Consider the following 19,281-nt stretch of genomic DNA (forward strand, 5'->3'; position numbering starts at 1 on the left):
TGGATTCCAAGCGTCGAACAATACAGCAGAATATGAAGCATTGTTACTCGGCCTCCGACTCGCCGCTAGCATGGGAGTCACGCACCTAAGTGTTTTCAGCGATTCTCAGTTGGTTGTTAATCAAGTTACCGGTGTATACCAGACACGGAAAGACCAATTAAGAGCATACATGGAGAAAGCGAAAGAACTTATCAATGGATTTCAACTCTGTCGTGTCACTCGGATCCCTCGTATAGAAAACGGCAAAGCCGATTTATTAGCAAAGCTCGCCTCCGCCGATGAAGATGATATACCCAGGTCCGTCCCTGTCGAATACGTCGATAAGCCGAGTATAAATGAACCAATTAGCGAGGCCGTCAATACAATCGACTCGGAACCATCCTGGATCGATCCAATCCGCCAATACCTTGACAAGGGAAAGCTGCCCGAAGATCGTGCCGAGGCTCGACGAGTTAAGATCCGAGCCTCCCGTTACACCATACTCAACGGAACCCTCTATAAGAAAGGTTACTACGCTCCGTTGCTGCGGTGCCTCAAACCCAGTGAGGCGAACTATGTATTACGTGAAATCCATGAAGGAATCTGCGGAAACCACTCTGGAGGGCGATCTCTCGCCCACAAGGTCCTACGACAGGGATATTACTGGCCCACTATCCAACACGACGCTCGCAAGCTCGTCCAAAAATGCGACAAATGTCAACGGTTCGCGGCAATTCCGAGGCAAGCCCCCGAGGCACTGACGCCGATGACTGGTCCTTGGCCCTTCGCACAGTGGGGTGTCGACATCATAGGTCCACTCCCTATGGGAAAAGGTCAGACCAAGTTTGCTATGGTAGCAGTGGATTATTTCACGAAGTGGGCCGAGGCAGAGCCATTAGCTAAAATAACCGAGCAGAAGATCACCGAGTTTGTATGGAAAAACATTATCTGCCGATTCGGAGTACCCCGTACCATTATTACAGACAATGGAAGGCAATTTGATAATAGGAGCTTTCGCGAGATGTGCGACAACCTCGGAATCGAAACGCTATTCTTCACCTCATCATCCTCAAACTAACGGACAAGTTGAGGCGGTTAACAAGATTATCAAGCAACATCTTCGGACCAAGCTTGACCGAGCCAAAGGAGCATGGGCCGAAGAGCTCCCGAAAATTCTTTGGGCTTACCGAACTACAGCTCGAACCGCCACAGGAGAAACTCCCTTTTCACTCGCGTATGGCTCGGAAGCCGTCACTCCCGTTGAAATCGGATTACCTTCGGCTCGAATCACTTCGTTCAATGCGGAAGAAAATGAAGAACTCCTTACACTCGGGCTCGACCTTCTGGACGAACAAAGGGAAGTGGCGCGGCTGCGCACGGAGGCACGGCAACGACAAGTGGCTCGGTTCTACAATACCCGAGTTAAGATCAGGAGGTTTCGAATGGGAGATATGGTTCTCCGAAAAGTATTTTCCAATACCAAGGAATTTGGATCGGGTACGTTGGGACCCAATTGGGAAGGACCCTATATCGTCTCGGGCACCATCCGACCAGGAACGTATCGGCTAGAAGATCTAAACGGACAATCATTGCCTCATCCTTGGAACGCTGAGCACCTCAAGATTTACTATCCTTAGCTCGGTACTCAATGTTTAAGGACTCCGAACTAAGAAAGATTAAAGCCAAGTCAAATGAATAAAACTAAGTGTTTTCTTTCATTCATCAACCACATGCGAGTACAACATGTGAATACATCGATTAAAAAAAAAAAAAACAATACAAGGGGCCCTGGTTACTGTCCTCAGGAAGGAATGGTACCCGAAGCATTCTCGCATGTACCGGCCTCATCCCCAGCAGCGGCGTCCGGATTCTCGGATTCCGAGGCTCCTCCACCCTCGATTTCTGAGAGATCAAGGTCAGGAAAAGATTTCTTTATGTCTTTGACACATTCCAGAAATCCGCTTTGGAACAAGCGATCCCTCTCATCCTCGAACTCCGCTGACTCAAGGAAAGCTTGGACGGCTTGGTCCCTAGCCTTCTCAGCCTCCCGAGTCTTCTCGTTGGCCTGCTGAATATGCCCCGCCGCCTCAAGCTTAGCCCGAGCCAAGTCATCTGCACAAGAAGCATGGACTGCGAGAACTCGTCGGTTCTCTTCTTCAGCTCTGGAAAGGAGAGCCAATACCCGAGTAACCTCGGCTTGCGCTTCATCAAGGGCTCTCCTGGAGAAAGCCGCCTCTGCTTTTGCGTCTTCGGCAGCTTTCCGGGCAAGGGCCGCCTCGCCTATCAGAACGCCGACCCGAGTTTCGTCATCCTCGCGTCGCCCTTCGGCTTCCGACAGAAGAGTCTGTAGCCGACGAGTCGAAGATAACTCTTTGCTGGCCTTAACCAAGCAGGGAGCGAGTTCAAAAAGCACCCTTGCTGCATGGCCGATGGTTTGCGATGAAGGAGCGTTGTAGAGACTGATGAACTCTTTTTCGCTCCCATGGGCTAAGGCCCAGGGAACCATCCCCGACACCACCTTCTGCAGGACGGACGGCCCTTCTTGGTTCGTTTCCTCCCCTCGGGAGGATGCAGTCCTCGTCTCTTCTTCCCCTTTGGAAGACGCAGCCCTAGTCTCTTCCTCTTGTCTCGGAACATCCGTCGCAACGTGTCCCGAGTCGGGTGCTGCCTGAGGTCCCGAGGCTGCGGCCACCGTCACTTCCACCCTTTCTTCCGGGTCAAAAATTACGACGACAGTAGGGGCAGAAGAACTCGCAGGCTCCTTCTCCTTCTGCACCACTCTTTGTCTCTTCGGCGGCCGAGGCTCCGACAGAAGAACTGATAGCGGAGGAGCCTTTAACTTCGAAACCGCCCTAAGAGGAGGACGAGCTCCAGTCATTTCCGAGGGGGCCGATTCGGGAACAGTCTTGAGATGGGGTCGAGCTTCGGGCAAATCTAAAAATAATAAAAAAAAAACGAAGTAAGTCAGGAAAAATTCAGAAGATACATGAAGACACATTTTCAATTACCTGTGACGGCCGAGTCAAGACCTGCGAGATGAAGACGCTCACTGTAAGAGCACCTTCCAGACCTATCTCCGGATCCAACGCCTCAACTCTTTGATCCGAGCCAAGCACGAGCCGAGACTCGAGCAGTCCGAGTCAACCACGAGCCCGGCCCGCTGACTCAATATTACAAAAATAAAGAAGGGCAAGAGAGAAGACCCAAGTCACCTGCTCTGGAACGCCCGAGGAACACGAGCCTCGCAGGACCCGGACTCGTCTCCCAACGACCGCAGGCCCAAAACCAACGTTCTTTCCAATGTTTGTTGGAAGTGGGAGGGTCGATTATCAGGGAACCGCCTCCGCCAAGCAGCGAAGACATAAAAGTCGGGGTAGTTCGGGTTCACGCGCACTTGGTATAAGTGGAGAAATTCGTCGACCGTTAGCGGCTGTTCCATCTCCGCCCACAACACCGCACACCCGAATAAGTTCCTCCACCCATTCGAACTATCCCCCGGGCAATCTGAATACGAGATAAAACTCCCTGGACAATGGGAAGGGGCCGACGCAAGCCGCATTGCATCGAGACTTGGTAGATCGCGACCGCCCACAGGAGGATGATCCGGCAAGTCATTCGGACGGGGGAGATAAGTGATAACCGATTTGGGGATGTGATACCCGATTCGGATTCTTCTAAATCCGCCTCAGTTAAAACTGAAGGAACCGGGCCGCTTAGATCATCCCCCGATCCTTCTCCTTCAGACTCAGCGTGTGCCGACTTATCAACAGGAACCGGCCCAGAGGTTCCCTCGGCAATCAATATTTTCTCTTCCTCCTCTTCCTCCTCCATGCCCATTGGAAGATTAGGCCTTCCCGGGCGGGTTATTAAAGACGACCCACCACGAGAAGGATCAACGGAAGCAGGGCGCTCCGCCGGAGCTTCAGTGACCCTCTCAGAAAGAAAAGCAGCGTTCGCATCAACTGCTATCTCTGTCAGTAAGGAAGGCGATTCCGCAACATTCCAAAAACATTGCGCTTCGCCTTCATCTCCGAAAACTCCCTCCTGGGGACTTCGAGAACCTCTAGCCGCCATTATCACTAAATAAAGAGGAAGGGGAGACTCACCGGAGGGAGGAAGGAAAACGGAAATGGCGAAAGGAGCCGCTGACAGTTAAGAAAGAGGAAAGGAAGAAGACGAAAGACCGAAAAAGCTCCAAAGGAAATGCAAAGCGGGAATGGCAGTAGAAGTTCGAAATGCGGGACCCCCACCATTTTATAAGATTGCCATGTGGCGGAAGCAATTAATGGGGAAATGATTCGACGCCTGCATCGACTCCCCCACTCGACACGTGGCGCACGTCGACTGACGACAATAATGCCCTTGCTACGTGTCCAACCCTCATTGGCGGGGTGAGCGATTTGACGGCTGTCGGCGCATGCGATGTCAGAAACTGAACCGTCTCCCGTCAAAGGCGACACAGAATGCATTAAATGACTACTTATTGTCTCGGACTAAGTTATGAACCGACTCAAAACTCGCTACTCCTAAGTGTCATATGAAACACACGGAGTAAGGGGGCTTACTGTTGGGGACAAAAGATACAGAGTTCGGAGACTCGGACTTAATGCCCAAAGGATGTGTCAGATCCGAGGCATGGTTCACTAAACCGAGACAGAAGTTAAGTCGGTTCGGACGACACATCAGCAATCCGGGCATGCATCGGGCCGATCTTCTTATCAGATCGGCCAGCGCAAGATAAAGCCTCATCCCGAATATCTTGGGATAAGATCCCGACCCCGAAGCTCACGGGATCGGATGAAGACTGGAAATGGGCACGATCTTGTCTCCGTGATACCAGGAGAGGATCCCGCACACGATATCAGGAGAAGAATCCTCGTACGATTAAATGCTCCAGCAGCTATAAAAGAGGAACCTCCATCGTCTTGTGAGGTAGGCAAAAATTCTTTCTCAAAACCCCTCAATACACTTAGACCCAGAATCCAGGCCTGACTTTGGCATCGGAGGGTCCCCTGCTCAAGCCAGGGTCTCCTTTGTCCATTCTCCAAGGAGGGGAACATGACTACTGGTAATCTTATTTAGAGCTTTGCATATCATATATAACATGCTCTTTAAAGTTCAAAAAGTTTCACATATGCATTGGTCTAGTCCCCTGTAACTTGCAAAACTCGCACTTCACTCCTAACCATCTTAAGCTTGTTTGGCCGAAGAGTAGTATTGGGATTGATTATCCTTTGGCAAATGCATCGACCTGCCAAGGGTGTATGTCCTCGAAAAATATGCCTAGATCTCAACAAGCTAGGGATATGCATCTATCCTTAGGTATTCAGGTCTTCAAGTGCAGTGTGGGAGACTTGTCCTTGTGGAGTTTGTGGAGCAATGGCTCCCATCCATGGTTGTCATTCCATCTTAGTGATGAGTTGGTTGATAAGAATCATAAGATGTAAGAACCAGTCTTATAATACCAAAGGAGAAAAGAAGATTGAATGTCATTATAGAGTGGGGGTTCATGTAGTCAGTATGCTAGATTGATGGGTTTTGTTTCTTCCTTTTGAAAATTCTGTGGCGCCCCAACCTCGAATCATAGGTATGAAGGGTCAGTCTACATTGACTTGATATAAATATTTTTTTAACACAAATTTACATTGACTGATATAGTATTGATGGATTCCAGATGGTGACTGATCAGTGTGGTCCTTGTTAATGCTTGCATATCAACCAAAATACCACACTAAAACAACTGGAGTTTCTAATTTAGGACTTGGATAGAGCACGACTTAAAATGGTATGAATCGGATGATCCCAACCATCCAATTGGGTGCAAGCCGATGGACTAAACATCAACCAGAAGTCTTGGATAGATCACAACTTAAAATGGTATGAATCAGATGATCCCAACCATCCAATTGGGAGCAAGCCAATTAACTAAACATAACCACAAGACAAAGCAATAACCATTAGTTCATGTTACCATGTGACCAAGTAAAAATAATGTTTATTTTTACTGAAACCCATAGTCTAATCACTCCAAATGAAGCCTAGCAGTGAGAAGATGACCTTAACAGTCTACTCTCATTTCACCTTACACCTTTAACCATTCATTTGATAGCTATCATTGGATTGTTAGGAATGCACTTGCCAAACCACCATGATATTATATCCACTTTGTTCATCTATTTCACATTTCATTTGAAATCATGGGCTCAAACATGAGGCAAATCAAAAGCTAAAATAGACATCACCAACAAAACAATATGGAACGCCCACCATTAGAACAATGAGGCTGATTTGGATCAAGTTGGTATTTGTTTTTTCCTTCTAGGAGTCAGGTGGACACTCTGAAGTTTTCGACGGTCGGTGTCTGTTCTTGTTGCTTCCTGTGGTGAAGTCTAATTGAGCTTTGTTTGAGCTCATCTCCCAAATTGAACTGAAAACCATGGGCAGAAGGGATGTCATGCATCACAGTGGGCCCTATAGAATATAAGTCTAGGTGATTATGTGTTGCCATTAAATTCGATTTCTAATCACCATTGGGGTCGATAGTCTGCATGATACTTCATCCACCTATATCCATATATATTTCACTTTTAAAAAAAAAAAAAAGTGAATTATCCACTACTGGTTATAATTCATTGTTTGTTATTTTGGATGTTAAAAACAGTTGTGATATGGAGTTATTTATGCTCGAGCAGATTAGATAAGACGCCTGATTTGTATTGTTAAAATATGATTAACTTTATCTAATTGTCCCAATCATAAAAATTACGGGAAAGTGATTGTAAACATATAATAAATGAATGAAATGATTGTATTATTTGATTTCAACCACCCACTCACTTGGATCAAGTTGAAGTCACTATATCTATTATTTAAAATATGAGATATATGAATGACTTGCGTATGGATTCCTATTTATGCACTACTGTGACTATCTGTTACCAACAGTTATTGTACAACACTAGGTGGGCCCACCATTATAAATGTGTTTTATTCATACTGTACAGTTATCTTTCTAGATGATTTTGGGGCATGAGTGAAAAAATGAGGTAGATACAAATCTCATATAGAATTGAATGCCCAACCTTAAAAACTTACTATAGGGGACAAAAGTTTTGAATGAAACCGACCTGTGTTTTCCCTTCATCCAGCTTTGTGTGTCCTGATCAACAGGTTGGATGGCAAGAACTTTTTAATGGTAGACATTTTCTTACGGTGTGATCTTGTATCAAACGGACGGCGTAGATAAAACGCATACATCACGGTAGGGCTAACATAGCACTGTACAGTAGCCAAGTCCCATGGCAATCCGCATCCCTTGCGCTTCCGGACGCGGTTTGGCTAGTGACGCTGACATCAGCCAGGTGGCTAGTGGTCGGTGCTATGTGGACCCCACCATGACGCATGTGCTTTATCCCTATAGTCCATCCATTTTGAAAGATAATTTTAGGGCTTGATCCCAAAATTGAGTCGATCTAAATCTCAGGTGGACCACATCATGGAAAAACAGTAGTGATTAAATGTCTACCATTAAAAACCTCCAAGGGCCCATTGTAATGGTTATTTGACATCTAACCTGTTGATTAGGTCATACAGACTTGGATGAAAGGAAAAAATTATATATCAGCTTGATCCAAAAATTTTGTGGCCCTTAAGAAGTTTTAAATGGTGGGCGTTCAATCAAGTGCGGTCCACTTGAGATTTAGATCAATCTCATTTTTTAGATTATACAATAAAATGATATTTAAGAATGGGTGGATGGCACGGATGAAACAAATACATCATAGTAGGGTCCACATAGCACTGACCACCAGCCATTGGCCCGTGGCAGGGGCAGTAGCCAATCCGTTTCCTGCGTATTCATCGTTTGTACCATTCTGCTGGATGATAGATCATCGATTCTCTCAAGTGTTATGGAGACTAAGTTTCCTCGCTCGCGTGAGAGAGGAATGGGCCTCGTACCACACCTTCAGAAGTGGCATATTATTAAAAGATCCATACCATTGATCCGGTCCAGTGTACCGTAATATTCTCCATCCAATCTGGTACAGTCATGTTGAAAGCGGCAAGTGAATGTGGGATATAAGCCGCAGGTCATTAGTCCATTTTCTAATGTAATATCTGCACCTGATGAGTGGACCAGTCTGTTTCTTTTCTGCATGGTATCTCTCCCTGTGACCTACCTGATGGGTGGACTAAAATCTCTAACTCATTCCAAATCTGACACGGGTGCCGAAAAAATCTCAAGCGAGCGAGAACACTCGGCATCGAAATTCTATCATTATCTCACGTGTTGTACTGGTTCTATGGAAACGTGTTCTCCACGTGTCAAAAAGAAAACACCGCTTTCCGCATGAATGTCGGAAACGGATATTTGCCATGAGTCCGGATCCTCTGTTACCGGGTAAACAGGGATTTCCTGTTATCCTGATCCTCATTGGTCCACGTCACCACTCACTTAAAAAATAAAAATAATAAAAGAAAGCTTCGATAGGGGAGCCACGGGCAAATCCCTTCCCTAAAACTTCTCTCTAGTGCGATCTATCTCCTAAATCTCTTCTCAAAACTCTCTTTAGCTAAAATTCATCTCTCCCTGTATAGGTGCTACCTAACTGCCTAAACAAGAGGAATAGAGGCAAGCTCTATGGGGCACATCATGATGTAGATGTGATATCCATTCATTCATCAGTTTTACAAGCTTGGGTTAAGACATGGGTCAAAAAAATCTAGGCATATCCAAAATTGGGGTGAGCCACACCATAGAAAACAGTGGGATGAAATGGGAATGCCCACCATTGAAACCTTAGTGGCGGCCAGCCTTATGTTTATATGCCATCTAACCCGTTCACTACCAAATCATTAAATTGTTCTGTCTATTGTGAAGTGAATTGACTCTATTATTTTGATAGTGGTATGATTGGAGATGCATTGATAGTGGTATGATTGGAGATGCATTGCGGACAGACCTCTCTCTCTATAGTGGTATGATTGGAGATGCATTGCGGACAGACCTCTCTCTCTCTCTCTCTCTCTCTCTCTCTAGGCATTCATAAACCCATGTTTATTGTAGATTTTTCCTTTCTCAATCTGCTAAAATTCACACTCAGACCACTCACTGAACTGAATCCTCTTATCTTATGGTTAACATTATCATAAACCGGGCTAATTTGTTGGGTTTCCCTATCCTCTGTTACCGGGTAAACAGGGATTTCCTGTTATCCTGATCCTCATTGGTCCACGTCACCACTCACTTAAAAGATAAAAAAAATAAAAGAAAGCTTCGGACGCCAAACTGTTATTAAAAAAAAACAAAGGAAAAAGAAAACCAGAAAAAGAAAAACGGAAAGGGAGGGAAAAGAAAAAGAAAAGAAGCTTCGGACTCCACCCATACATGCAGGATCTGAGAAATCTCCTGCAATTCCACCCAACTACATCTATCTTTCAAAACCCTGGGAAAAAAGCTATCAGAAATCTTCATTCTTGGTTAATTCGAGCTCGACTTCAGCAACCGATCGCTATCAGTCTTCATCAGAACCATATGTAATCCATCCATCCATCTTCTTCGTTCATGAATTCTGTTTTCTGCTTCCTTTTCCGTTGATCTTAGGATTAGTGTTTGGTTTTTGAACTTGAGCTCTTGAAATTATCCTGTTTTGGACGAGAATTAGAGAAAACATTACCCTTGTTCAAGAATAGGCGTGTATTTTAGCGGATTGGGAAAGGGAAACCCAACAAATTAGTCCGGTTTATGATAATGTTAACCATAAGATAAGAGGATTCAGTTCAGTGAGTGATCTGAGTGTGAATTTTTTTAGCAGATTGAGAAAGGAAAAATCTACAATAAACATGGGTTTATGAATGCCTAGAGAGAGAGAGAGAGAGAGAGAGAGAGAGAGAGAGAGAGAGAGAGAGTGGTCTGGGTGTGTATCAGAACCTGTTTAAATATCGTGCAGATTCACAGCCCAGATGGGCCACACCACAATCAGCAGCGGAATTGAATGCCTACTCTTAAAATTTTGTGGCTTTCAGAAGTTTTGGATCATGCCGATACTTGTATTTTCCATTCATCATGGTGGTTATGACCTTATGAGCGGGTTAGATGGCATATAAACATACGGCTGGCCCCCACTAAGGTTTCAATGGTGGGCATTCCCATTTCATCCCACTGTTTTCTATGGTGTGGCTCACCCCAATTTTGGATATGCCTAGATTTTTTTGACCCATGTCCTAACCCAAGCCTGTAAAACTGATGAATGAATGGATATCACATCTACATCATGATGTGCCCCATAGAGCTTGCCTTTGTTCCTCTTGTTTAGGCAGTTAGGTAGCACCTATACAGGGAGAGATGAATTTTAGCTAAAGAGAGATTTGAGAAGAGATTTAGGAGATAGATCGCACTAGAGAGAAGTTTTAGGGAAGGGATTTGCCCGTGGCCCCCCTATTGGAAGCTTTCTTTTATTTTTTTATTTTTTAAGTGAGTGGTGACGTGGACCAATGAGGATCGGGATAACAGGAAATCCTTGTTTACCCGATAACAGAGGATCCAGACTCGACAATAATATATCAGCCAGGAGACTCAAGACACGGCCATGGGCGGATACACTGAGAAAATCGTTATACGGCCAGTAGACTATCTTGGTTTCGACCGATGATTCCCCTTAAAAAATAAAAAAATAAAAAACAAAGGAAAAAAAAAAAAAGAAACAGAAAAAGAAAACCGGAAGGGAGGGAAAAGAAAAAGAAGAGAAGGGAGAGAGTCTCATCTCCTCTCTCTCTTCTATTGGGTCGTTTTCCTTCCTTGCAGAAGATTTACGAGGTTAGTATTTGAATTTTCATATATTTTAGTTGGATTTTCCTTTAAATTTAGACTCCACATTCTTTAAAAAGATTCACTGCTTTGATTCTTCTCTGTCATTTCACTGCCTTTCGGCAAAATCAATATAGTTACCCTGTAGTTTTTTCCAACCAACTATGGATGGAGTATCAACAAAATTTTAACAGGGAGATAATCTTAACTGTCTGATTTTTTTCCATTTTCTACCGGACCACTCACTTTTTTATTCTTAACCATCCATTTGGTAGACTTTAATTGGATGGTTAGGACTGCCTTAATCAGTGTAGTTTTAGAGATGAGATATGGTTCATTTAAAAAGGAACCAACAATTTGAATGGTCAGGATTGCTGTACCGGTACCACCATGTGACGGACAGGGAACCAGATTGGGTGGTGAAGCCAACAACAACGGGACGGCTTCGGTGGATCCACCGAGGTGGGTGGGACCCTTACTGTGGGGCTCACAATGATATATGTGCCTTAAATCCACACCGTCCAACCATTTTGACAGCTCATTTTAGAGCATTATCCCAACAATTAAGCTGATCCAAATATTAAGTGGACCACACCATATAAACAGTTTTGATTAAATCCCAACCATTGAAACTTCATCGATTCCACCGGACTGTTTATTTGACTTCCAACCTGTTTATAAGGTCACAGAGACCTTCATCCACGCAAATATCATCTAGATCCAAAGCTTTCATGGCCCACAGGAAATTTTTAGCGGTCAATTACCACTGATTCGTATACTATGGTCCATCTAAGATTTGGATTTGCTTCATTTTCGGATTATGCCCAAAAGTGAGCATTCAATACGAATGGATGGCGTGGATGTAGTCAAATATATCACTGTGGGCCCCACAATCAGGGATCCCACCCACCTCGGTGGATCCAGGGATTCACGGAAGCTGCACCCTTTCGCCGGCTCATTTTACGCGTGAGCCCGTAATTGAAGCGAGTTCGGATCCTTTGTTATCTAGTAAACAGGGATTTCCTAATTGCCTAATCCTCGTTGGTTAAGGGCGAGTTATTTTGGCAGATGGGCCCCAAATGATTCATGGCAAACCTCTTCGGGAAGATTTTTACAAGGTTGCGTCGAATTGCCTGGGCCAGACGGATATCATTCGACTTTAGGCGAAGTTGGAATTGGCTCATTTGTTGCATGGCTTTGAGTCATGGAGTTTTTAAAACTATAACTCAACACCATGAAAACTGTAACCATAACTCTCCATCAATAATTCAAAATCAAGCCCTTCTTTATTTTTTATTCTTTACATGTCTTGGGACGTACTTAACAAACATAACAAACGGTGTAAAACACCTTGTCTTTGGTGGGCCACAAAAAGTCCCTCTCGTGCCCATCTATTTTATACATTCATTCATGGAATTGATGTCTCCACCCACCTTAATTGATTTGATTGTGCCCACTTGTCACTTTGTGATCTGAAATATTACATTTCCATTCTCAAAAAATAGAAAATGGGCATACAAGAATATTAAGCGAGGTAAATTGAAATATTTCGAGCCTGATGCATTATAAGTTACCTTCCAACCACTGATAAGTTCCAACTAGCATTGTGTCTCAAAACCCAACCTGTCCCCATATGAAAGGAAAATTGCATATCTTTAGCAAGAATTGTTTAAAGAGTTGTCACATGTCAATTTCTGTTTCTATTGGATTTGGATGCTACCTTGTTTCTTTTAATTTTTGTTTTTTATTTTGCTAGAATATGGGCTTCAGTATGTTATGTTACATGAGTGCTTCAACTGGACCCTGGTACCTGCATCAAGGTACGGGTATGAGTGGTATGGCTCTTTTGGGTCCTCCCAAAGGTTCATATTCTCTTGTTGCTGGTTAAAATACATCACAGAGCTTTCTTATATTTTCAGCAAGATCCCTTTGTCGGGGGAGTCTGGATCCTCTGTTACTAGGTAAACAGGGATTCCCTGATTGCCCAGTCCTGATTGGTCCATGTCACCACTCACTTAAATAAATTTAAAAAAAAACCTACGGACTCCAAGTCATTATTAAAAAAAAAAAACCAGAAAAAGAAAACGGGAAGGGAGGGAAAAGACAGAAGAAAAGGGGGAGAGTCATCTCCTCTCTCTCTCTCTCTCTCTCTCTCTCTCTCTCTCTCTCTTCTGTTGGGTCGTTTTCCATTTTGGCGAAAAAGCGAGAGTTATAAAAATTGCAGAAGATTTACGAGGTTGGTATTTGAATTTTCATATATTTTAGTTGGGTTTTCCTTTAAATTTGGACTCCACATTCTTTAAAAAGATTCACTGCTTTAGAGAAAAGTGATGGCTGCTCCCGTTGGCAAGCTGTTGGATTCTTCTCTGTCATTTCACCGCCCTACCATAAAGATCACATTGCACAAAAATCAGGCTCTGAGTCAAACCGTAGATCGTTCATTGATTCCATCAATGTGGCCCATCTTATTAGAGGGCCAGCCAGATTTTTGTGTAAGCCGATTTTCATGCTGCGGCTTACCGTTTTTAACGTTACAGATTTCCTGCAGCCAGGAAAAAGCAGCGTCCTTACGGTTGTAGCTCATCAATTACTCTGTATGATGGTCCTACGACCAAGGCTTTGCATACTATTGCTAAGACTTTTTGTGTAAATAAGGCCCACTGATTGAAATCCCTACCGTTGGAATGATGGGCCTCGCCATGGATGGTGGATCCCCCAAGTCTCCCCGATGGAATATATCTGAATCCTTCTTTAATTCGCGGCATAAATGGTTGGGAATAAAGCAAATAGATTGTCCACATTCGATACAAGTATAATAATTTTTTTTTTTGAGTCCGGATCCTCTATTATTTGGTAAATAGGGATTCCCTGATTGCCTAATCCTCTTGCTTTTGGATGGCCTTTTTTGCCTGTAAATCATTTTACAGACTGTAAATGATTTGTGGCATTTACAGGCAAAAAGTTTGGATTTCATTTACAGGCTTGATTGGTTCTCCATTTACAGGACTTAAAATTTTTTACAGGCTATCCAAATGCACACAATCATTTACCTGTAAATCATTTACAACTTAAACCGTGCCGCAAAGGAAGGATGTCTCCTCTTAAAATGTTCACAAGCCCACTTTGATTGATCATTCTAAGACATTCATTAGGTCATTCAAAACTCTAGTGGCCCACAGATTATATAAGATTTGGGGATAATTTTCGTCAATTGCTCTTAATGGTGACCCCATAGATTTATTTAAAGAGTTTTTAGATTTATTTGAAGTGCTTTATGTTAGATGACGGATTATATATATATATATATATATATATATATATATATATATATATATATATATATATATATATATATATATATATATATATATATATATATATAACTGCTATCGGCACCCGCTTTCATAGAAAGTAACCCATTCTCCCAATTTTGGTTCTAGTACAAAGTTGTATGATCGTGTAACCAAAAGTGGAATAGATGGTGTATTTATCAGTCAAAGTGGCCGTAAACAATGGGTCCATCTCCCTCCTTTGATCATACTAATTGATGATCTTTTTTTAGGAGTGAAGCTAACAAAAACACTCGAGAGGAACTCATGCTGATGAAGACACAAGATATATGATACGTCCTTCAGAAAGTTTAGAGTGAGAAGAAGGTAGATGAATGTTGTCATCTAGGGATTTGAATGCAGTTCAGTACATTTTTTATCTCATTTTTGTTTAGTTCAATTGACAAAGCTTCGTTGTTTGATGCAGAAAATTGAAAGGCTAAGTTCCATGCTACATTCTCTTGATAATCAGCTACCAAACAAGCATGTTTATTATGCTGAAGACAGGTATGACTTTGCCAACAATTAGTATGCAACCTTGAGAAATAATATTTAGTTCCATGCGTAGATCACTGCCCAAAGCATCTATATTGTTCCTTTTAGAGCGTTTTCTTTTTCTAATGATGTAATGGTAAGCAATAGGGCATACAATTTTTGGGATGTATTTGTGAAACTTGAAGCTATTGTATTAATACTTGCAAGTTGTTGAAGATCAATCATTTAATACCATTCCATGCAGGGCACAATTGTATGCTACATGGTTCCTCTGCTTCGTATTGTTGTTAAAGGCTTGGTCTAGTAGTTTGTGAACTACTGAAATGAATCTGCACTCCAATCTGGGTGCCCTGTGCAAGTGGTTGGAACTGTTTAGGATTTAGGTCATGAATGTGTCATGGGAAAAGTATGGGCTGCCACAGGTGAACCAAGCCACTTAATTTTTGGGCAACCAAAAGCCTACAAAGGTCAACAGTTTACATTCATGTCTGTTATTTGAATGTTCAAGATAACTTCTATGTGGAAAGTATATATCCTCCATCGAGTCGTACCGTACATCTACATGCCCCAATTAGTGGATTGCAATTCCACCGAAACAGTCAGCAAGGTAGAGAGCGTAGAGAGTGTAGTGTGTGAGTTATCTAGGGTTCAATCCCTGGTAATGTTACCTTTATATTAAAAAAAGAAGAAGACATTGGTGGAAGATAAGAAAGTAAGTAATTGGTTGAAGAATGTTCCTTTCTTCTCGATGCTTCTTATGAAATCCATGGTGGATTGTCTCCCTCTCCATTGGTGAAGGCTTGGAAAGCTTCCATTCCACCCATCCAAATTTTCATTTGGGCTGCCATGGCTAAAAGGATCTTAACATTTGATAAGGAAGAGGAATATGGCAAATTCCCAATGAGTGCTTTTTATGCAAGGGGGACGAAGAGGCTGTCAATCACCTCTCCATTCATTGTAAAGTTGCAAGGTGGATTGGCATGGGTTTTTAACAGATCGTGTATGACTTCATGGGTGTGAGAAAAAGGGCCGTTTTCCACCTGTGGCTCTATTATGTGGGATATGATGCTGCTTGGTAATTTTTTTGTTCTTTATTTTTTGTCATTTCTTTACCAAGCCTTTAGAGAGCAGCATAAAAAACCTTGGTAATTTTATCCAACTGAATTTGTTGTTGCATATCTCGAAACATTCATGTATGCACCATAGTTTTGTTATTGCATATTGTTAAATGAAGATGCTTTCTTGATCATTGATTTGTTTTTTCAATGTAGTTATCACTTATGATTGCATTTGGATGTGCCCCAAATTGCTAGGTAGACATTTCAGCTGAACATATCAAATTCCTTTCTAATAGCAAGGACCACAATGCGCAGTTGTTCTTTAATGCATTTATTTCTTTGTGATCTTTGTTAGGGGCTTGTTTAAAAGCAATTTAATGATGCATCAACTAAATTTTGCAGGTTTCAAGAACTCTTGGTTTCTCTATAAAATAAGAAGGTAAGTCATTCAGTGGTGAGTATCCATGTGATTTCTTGCTTTACTTGTTCTTGGATGCTTGAATATGACTGTAATCTCTTATGGAAGAGCATCACTGCTTTATCTTTCATTATATTTGATTCTTGCACTGTTAGTTCATCGATAAGACCTCTTGAAAAGGTAACACTATTCCATTTCCCTTTTAAGAGGTAATCTGTTTACAAGTAAACAGATTGTGCATTTGGCTAGCTTGTAAAGTGTTTACAATGGATAAAGAATTTTATACAGTTAGGAATAACTTGGATGATCTGATTCATGAAAGTTGTTGTGCATGTTTCTTTTATTATTGAATTCAGAATTTTTAGATGAGTTGATCGATCAGGGCATGCACCGGCAATGGTAAGCCATTAATAATAATATTATTATTTTAAAGAAAATAGCTATGGCTAATAGCCGTAGCCTTTTATCTAAACACCGTAGCCATGGATATTTAGCTACGGTTTTTATCCGTAGCTTTTGACCCTTTTTCTGGTAGTATTACTTTTGCTTTATCACCTAAGATTATTATTATTATTATTATTATTTTTAACTTTTTGCTCTTTTTTTTTTGTTATTTATTTTGAGGGTTCTAAATGAATAAGGATTGAAAACTGAAAATAGAAAAATAAACTATAATCTTCGCCAAAATAAACAATCATATCACATTTCTAAGTGAAATCACTTCACACTCACACAACCATATCATATCCTCGAGTGTAACCTCATCATATAGTCTATCAATCGTATCACATTCTCAAGTGGATCCACCACACCAACTGTTAAACAACCATATCATGCCATCAAGTGCAACCTCATCACATAGTCCATAAAGTGTTTCACATTCTCAAGCAAAACCACATCACACTATTACACAACCATATCATATACATCCTCAAGTGCAACCTCATCATATAGTCTATCAACTGTATCATATTCTCAATTGGAATCACATCACACTATCGTCTCAACCATGTCATGCGCTCAAGTGCAACCTAATCACATAGTCCATCAACCATATCATATCCTCAAGTGTAACTACATTACATTATCATACAACCATATCATATGGTGAGGATCTTTGAATCCCAAACGCTAAGCCATATGCACCACAAATGATAAAGTGGATGTTTATTTTTGCAAAAAGAAAAAGAAAAACAAAGATGAGAAGTAACCAGTATTCAGTTCACAGGTTGCACTTGAGGATGTGGTATGGTAGTGTGATAGTATGATGAGGTATATATCCACTTGAGAATGTGATACGATTGATGGACAACGTGATGAGTTTGCACCTGACACTACTGTATCACATTCTCAAGTGGATCCACCGCACCATATTATCACACAACCATATTATATCCTTAAGTGCAACCTCATCACAGTCCATAAAGTGTTTCACATTCTCAAGCAGAACCATATCACACTATCACATAACCATATCATATGCATCCTCAGGTGCAACCTCATCATATAGTCTATCAACCGTATCACATTCTCAAGTGGATCCACTACACTATACTGTCACACAACCATATTATATCCTTAAGTGCAACCTCATCACAGTCCATAAAGTGTTTCACATTCTCAAGCGGAACCATATCATACTATCACACAACCATATCATATGCATCCTCAAGTGTAACCTCATCATATAGTCCATCAGCTGTATCATATTCTCAAGTGGAATCATATCACACCATCGTTTCAACCATGTCATGCGCTCAAGTGCAACGTAATCATATAATCCATCAACCATATTATATCCTCAAGTGTAACCACATCACATTATCATACAACCATATCATATCCATAGATGCAAACTCATCACGTTGTCCATCAATCATCTCACATTCTCAAGTGGATATATACCTCATCACACTATCATACTACCATACCACATCCTCAAGTACGACTCTATCATGTTGTTCATCAACCATATCACATTCTCACAGCAATGCCAGAAAGTTGATTTTAGCTCAATCGGTGAGTTTTAAACCAATTGCAAACTTTCTTCACAAACATTGAACTCTACAAGACATTATTTCAAAGGGAAACAACAATAACAAGAAGGACTATACCTCCACAAATTTCAATTTGAAATCGAGGCTTCCAAAATGTTGTGCAAGCTCATACTCATCTCGAAGGTATTCCAATATCTGGGCATAGTTTGCATCGTGCCAAGCAATTTTAGATTTGAACGATGAGAGTAGACAAGCATGAGATGCATCCAATTATGAGCTAGCTTATAATTCTAATTCGATATTTTTGGAAGTCAATTCAGAAAACTAGTATTTTGATTTTGCAGTCCAAGTGAACTGTCAGAAGAAATTTACTAGGTTGGTAATGTAATAGGTCAATTTTGGACTCAAGAGGCCAGGCCAATTGAAAGGACCTGGTTGAGCTGCAAGTAGATCAATGAGTTCTCAAGATTTTATATTACTTTGAGCATACACTTCTTGGAAAAAGAAATTATGTTAAGGACTCTCACTCTACGCCAATTTACTCTAATAATCGTCCAAAAAAGAAAATTAATATAAATGGCCATTGTTTCATCAATGTGTGTGCGGCCATCATTCCATTGTAGATCAATTGTACCTCTAATTTATAATACAATGAAGACTTGAAATTTTGAGACACTTTTTATAACCTCTAGTCGTTGATCAGAAGTAACAGGAATGACATTTTTTTTTCTTTTTAATAACCTACAAAGGAAAAGAGAAGAAGCCTATATGCATCATACCATCATAGCCCAGCAGTCCATGTCTAGTATGAGCATCTTCCAGTAATTCCAAGTGTTAAATCCCTCTATAGTTGCATTCCTAGAGAAAATAACTGAACCAAAAATTGTGAAAGCTCACCACTTCATTTGCACATTCTCCAGAAAGAACAGTAATATGATAGAAAAGCCCACAATTAATTAAAAACCAAGACAGTTCTCTATATGACCAGGCCTGGAGCATCCAATACCACAGTGGTTGAAATTCTTAGAAAAAAAGAAAATTTTAGCAGCATCACAACTTCGAATGGGAAAGGAAGCAGGAGTGGCATCTTGAGCAGAAAGTTCCTATAGCTAAGCTCATATCACTTCACAGGTTCTGCTTAGGACTAAAAAGTGGGCATAGAATCCCTGAAAATTCATCAATTAGCACCCACATTCGG

Source organism: Magnolia sinica, chromosome 2, assembly GCF_029962835.1.
Source record: "Magnolia sinica isolate HGM2019 chromosome 2, MsV1, whole genome shotgun sequence".
NCBI lineage: Eukaryota > Viridiplantae > Streptophyta > Magnoliopsida > Magnoliales > Magnoliaceae > Magnolia > Magnolia sinica.